This window comes from Lissotriton helveticus, chromosome 2_1 (genome assembly GCF_964261635.1).
Source record: "Lissotriton helveticus chromosome 2_1, aLisHel1.1, whole genome shotgun sequence".
Taxonomy (NCBI): Eukaryota; Metazoa; Chordata; class Amphibia; order Caudata; family Salamandridae; genus Lissotriton; species Lissotriton helveticus.
The window spans coordinates 401,122,791-401,128,790 of record NC_136059.1 but is presented as its reverse complement, the minus strand read 5'-3'; positions in this window follow the sequence as shown (position 1 = coordinate 401,128,790).

Sequence of the window (6,000 nt, the reverse complement as noted above, 5' to 3'; positions counted from 1 at the left end):
AATACTGTCTGATTCAAAAACGTTGGCTTAGGGCCTTCCAATATCCATTGAGATGATTCCAGTGACACTGAAGTAAAGATCTTACTCATATCACATGCTGTACACCTGACATAATCACCTCAAAGGTTGATTTGCTGAAGACCCAATCACTTTAGACTGGTTTGGTCACTCCCAGATCCCCTTTTCATTCATTTTTGGGCACAGTATATCCTTTGGGCAGCCCAATAGAAAACGTAATTGATTTGATGACACCAAAGACATCAATGATAACATTCTTGGCGGTCGTGGCTTGCAGCCTCCAAAAATGGCCGCACGCTAGGAGATCTGCGCTAGCAGTCGGCGTTTAACAACCCAAATCCGACATTATCCTGAGCAACAGAGGCACCTAACGGCGTCTGAAGACGTCGGGAGGCGGTGGGGTGCAGCAGAGACCTGAGGCGGCAACCCAGGGCATCCTAACACTTGAATGCGGAGGGCCGGGCCACCCAAGCCGTCATGACAAAATGGCGCCTGTCAGTTAAGAGTGCAGCGACTGTGGGACCCCTGCCTTAGTAGCCGAGCGAGGTACCAGGAGCGATTTCAGCCGGCTCCTACGGAGGTAACAGGCGGCGGCGCAAGTGGGGAGAGACGCCACGACTTGATCCTGCTCACTTCCCGCAGTCCCGGAGTTAACCGTGCCTGCCTTGGGGCCGAGATATGATCGGAGCAGCGCGCTCCGCGCTAAAACCCCTGCTTGTGAGGCCCCAAAGCGGCGAGATTAAAGGCGGTGTGCTAAGTGAAAGAGGCAGTGATGTGGAAAAAAGGGCGCAAGCAGGTCAGATCGATTACCCCTTTTCAACGTTTGCCCGGCGATAGCCGCCTCTCACCCAACTCAAGGTTACCAAATGAAGAGGCAGGCGCTGGAGACTGGAAGGCGGGAAACAGGAGTTTATTCCGACGGAGCAGAACACGTCAAATCAGACAACAGGGTATCTTCTCGAGGTGCTCTAACCGCATCTCTGAGGCCTGGCCTCTTATACACAGGTTTTATGGCTTTATTACATTCGTGACATCCGTGGTATGGCTTTGAAGTACGAAAAAGGCATCTTTGGAATCCCCGGTTCAGGCCCGTTCTCACACATATCTACAGTAGGGGTCCCCACCCGAATCTCGGCATTATGGCTATCGCGCAGCTGGACATTCCGCTGGGAACAGGAATGCGGGCGATCGGTCGGATCTAGGGGTGTGAAGGCATTGATTAATCCCCGCTCCTTTGATGTGAGGCGAGGACCTACTGTAGGGGGCAATAAACTGTATCTGTTGGACTAGGTGATGGCCTGGGATCAGGCCGGACAATCGGGCAGGGAGGAAGAGGTTATCAAAAGGGCCTGTTCTATGAATGAGATGAAAGAGTGCGGGAGATTCAGCACGGGATGTGGCTCGGAGGCAGGGTCGCGCTGGAGGTGCGTTTATGGCCCAGGCAGGAGAGACCGGGGGCTGTCGGTGCGCGGGGGATGCTTGCGAGACCGGGGGGTGAGGGGGAGAGACGCGCTGGCTATTGGCAGTGGGCAGAGAGACCATGGTTTTCAAAAAAATGGCTGCTGCTGCAAGTGTGCGTGAGTCTGAAAGGGGACAAAATGGCGCCGATAATGTTGACATCGCAAACCAGATTTTAACAGTCCTCCCTTTTCAACATATCTAGCCATTTTGTCTAGTCGATATTGATCTTCATTAAATCCTTAACCTCGACATCGTACAATGCTCTCATGCGTTCTTTGTCAAAGTCCAGAGTCTTTGGGCAGATACAGTTTGCACATAGTGAGCACAAAGGCGGCAGGCATTGAATTCCTAGGCAGAACCCACATAACACAACAACGGGTATCAGTATAACTGTAAACAACCTCCACCCCCAGTTCTTTACAGTACTCCAGAACCATCCGCCAAGCGACCATTCTTCTTGTTCCTGGTGGATTTCTGAGGAAAGTCTGTGGAGATGTTCAATGGCTTTGTACACTGAGGGTGAATTGTCCGGTATATAGGTGCAGCAGCTAGACCCTATGATGCGGCATGCCCCTCCACGATCTGCTAGAACCACATCTAGAACAAGGCGGTTCTGAAGGGCCACCAAGCGGACCGCTTGAAGCTCGGCCGTGTTATTTGTGAGGATGCCAGCTGTAATGTTCATGGTTGTTTCAACTGCCTGGGTCAAATGTCGGATGGCACGGCTGTTTGCCATTGGACCCCAGAGTGGAACAAGTCCCTTCATTGCGTCCAGGAACTGTGCTCCGGCAGAGTCGGCTTGTTCAATGTCTCTCTCTCGTTTTTGTCGGTGGTGGTTTGCAGATGCCACATAGGTCGGAGGAAGGATGAAGGCAATATAGCAGGTACCTCCCCAGCCTTTTGGGAGCCAGGTATAGGCTTTCGTACCGCAGACAAAGTACATGTTTGGAGAAGTGACAAAAGAGGGTGGGTCAGTTGTGTCCAAGGTTCTGATGATGTTGCAGGCACTGTGACCTACAAATTGTGTCCCGAGGCCTTCGATGCATACAAGACCCGAGACATTGACAACAGATAGGGCCACAGTCAGGGTGGCTGCTGTTCGTTTCCGGAGGTAGGAGAAGGTAGGTCTGGCCGGGTTGTTGAACACCTGCATTTCGACACGCTCTTTGGCTGGGATGTCCAAGTGAACAGAGGTGTTGGACGTCAGTGGGCAAAAGGATGCAGCCGCCTTTTTTGTTTTGTTCAGCCAGACCCCTTGATAAAAGTGTGACATGGTTTCGCTGGAGATTGTCTTATCTCTGTAGCTCTCTTGCAGGAGAATCAACCAGGCGAGGCAGGAGCCATGAACAGAGAATGGTGAGGGGATGAAAGGGATGGAATGACCAGTGGCATGCGGAAGCAACCCGCAGATCCAGCAGTTGGTGGCATTGGCGGCAAGGTTGTGCTGGTGCAAAAGTTGTACGAAGGAGTTATTCCAAAACTCCTTACGTCTTTCTCGGAGTTGAGGTGAGAGAGAGATCAGGTGATGTTCCTTCACGGTGACAGGTAGTACAGTGGCTAGAAGTGTCTCATGTGCTGGTGAGCTTTCTTCTAAGATCCAGAGGGTGGTCATGAGGAGGAGGCAGAAGAGAAGGGTAACAAAGAAGGCAATAGTCTTTGAACTGTGCATTTTGTCAGTCTTTGGGTTTCTGTAGTGGGTCTTTGGATATCCGGTCGCTTCCACCATCTTCAAGTCGGGTGCTTCCATCATCTTCGTATCGGGCGCTTCCATCATCTTCAAGGGGGCTCGGTAGTGGGCAGAACCACAAACTTCGTTTGGCTTCTCTCCTGGTGACCTTAGTAGCGTTAGGCCACCGCTCTGAGAATATAAACTTAGTCAGTGGTCTATTTAGCCGAAGCTCCCTCCTTTCGTCGCAGGTTGTACCCTTCTCTGGATGGCACAGTGGGGTCGGGATATGTTGCCAGTTCTAGCGCGTCTGTTTCCGGGTAGCAGCTCAGGGATGGTCGATCTTTGTTCAGGAGCTCTTCTTGCGTGGTCACGCCTTCGGTTGTTGTCAGATTCTGTAGTGTAGTTCCTATCATCCCAATAGGCTCTGCGCATTGGAATAATACCTACAGCAGTAAAGGCCTAGGCCAGACGTTAACTAGGTCTACTACTGTCGATACTAGACTTAAAGTTTTGGGTTTTGCCAGCTAGCTCAGAGTTCACTAGAAACTTTCTCGAATGTTCAGGAAGGACTTAACTTCCCTGATTAGACAAGAAGGGATTTAGTTTCTGACAACCATAGAACATGACAACTTTGCTCTCCCCTAATCAAGAGTATATCTCGAGAGTCGTGTGAACAAAAGGCAATTTATTTTACTCAGTCAGTACGTGCATTCTTAGTCTCATCAGATTGTAGAGAAAAGGAAGAGACGGGCGTGTTCAATAAAAAGGTGTTATTTATTGATCAGTCTCTTTTCTCATACAAGAGAAATGGATCGATATTATTGCAATACTTATAGCTAAGTAAAGTGCATACATTAAAAGCAATAGTATAAAATAATACTGTGAAAACATTGATATGGTTTCTAAGCCATAAGATGTTTTAAAATGAATAAAATATATTGCATACACATATACATTTGACTAAACGTACTCAAATGGTGTTTCTAAATACGCCTACCCCGTGTACCTGACCTAAGCCTAATACGTGGGCGGGAATAGAAAGTTACAGTTTAAGTTAAGTTTGTTTTTGCCAAGTGAATAACTAAAGAATTCTCTGTGAGGGGTTATTCAGTTCTGTACCTGGAATCTAGGTTGAATGAGGGATGGTATCTCTCGTCTCTGGTCTCGATATTCCAGGCTGCCTGCGAGGGCTACCCAGAAACGCCGGTGCTGGATTTCTCGGCAGGAGAAATCAGCTTCTCTCAGCGCGTCAGGAAGGCGGGGCTGCGCCAGCGGGGTCTGCTCTGCTCTGGGCTTCGGCAAGTATGGCTGCTCCGTCTCGTCACCACCGCGTGTGTTTGCATAGGGCAATATCGGTAATATTTATACCTTTAAGGTGCAGAGATTGACGTAAGGATGGACATAGATACGTCAATAAGGATGTCATACGACTTGCTCGTTAGCACATTCTTTTGCTGAAGTTCTCGGTGAAATCAAAACAATGGCCGCAGGGTTTTGCCCAGGTTGTCATAGGTTTGATTTGTTATGAGAACTCCGTATGCCTTATCAGGGGCTGGAGGAATATCGCTTGTCTAATTAGATCGCAAGCGTTATGACCTAATCAGATAACACGTTCCTGTGCCGTAGTGTGACTGCGTCAGATAACGGTATCTGCATCATGGGGGTTTTCTGCCTCATGGGCTGACTGTTAGTTAACTTGTTGGTTTGTTTAACCAGAATAGGGTCAGGAATAGGGGGATCGATTCAGAACCTATAGGAATACATCACACCCACTCCACGCTAACTATGGTCATATTTACTAATCTATGCATAGTAAAACATAGTACAACATACTATAGAGTATTGTGTATACCTTACCACCCCAAAATACATAAATGCATTTTGAAATTTTCAAATATACGGAAAAGTTGCAATCATATGTATTGTATGCACTCAAGCTGTATAATAATGCTAAGGTAATCACGCATTTGTATACATTATTGCTTATTTGGTATATGAGAATTTACACATGAAATGGCTCTTAATACAGAAAAAAAAGTTCGAGACCATTCCATCACAGAATAAAATATTTATGAACATACCAGCGGGCAGCTAATGTCTATAAGCTATCTAAAATTTAGAAACCTTAGTTCTTTAAGAATAGTTCCTACTTTAAGCAGAAGATAGTGTCCCGAAAAATATAAAAAATATTTTGGGGCTGCTGAAAAATCGCTGTCCGTGAACTGGAGGGAAAATTGTTCATGTGACTTTATTTTTAAAGTTGAAGGCCGAATTCAGGGAACGCCGTGTGCGAGCTTGTTCAAAAGTCTCTATTTCTGCTCTGGTGAGAACATCATTTCATTTAGGCTTTCGAAAAAACTGTCAACAGCTTCCTGGGAAAGTTCCACTAACTCGGAAATAGGTGTAATCATGCATTCGTGCGCATGATTGTTTCCATTGACATTCTGATTTGCATTGCTGACAGAAGGTCGTACCTGATCGATGCTGCTTTCATCTTGAACTTCACTACCCATCAATCGTAGTGGTGAAGCTTCCACGAATGCCGTCATCAGGATTGGTAGCCTTTGAGGGCAGCACAAAGCATGAACCTTGATCGGGCTCAACAATGTTTCTGCATCCATTGGCGCATCCGATTGTAGCGTCAGACAGGTGTCTAACACGCATTCTTCTCCGCATAGCAGACACCTTAATACAGGTAAAACACATCTTTGCCACATTGGTCGAAATGATAGAAACCAAGTCATGTTCAGGTCTCTAAGCCGGGAGAGTCCCAGGATTTTTGATATCCGGTCCCGGTATCCAATGGCTAGGATTGTTTCTTCCCTTGTCGCAAGAGTTTTGTCTGTGACATG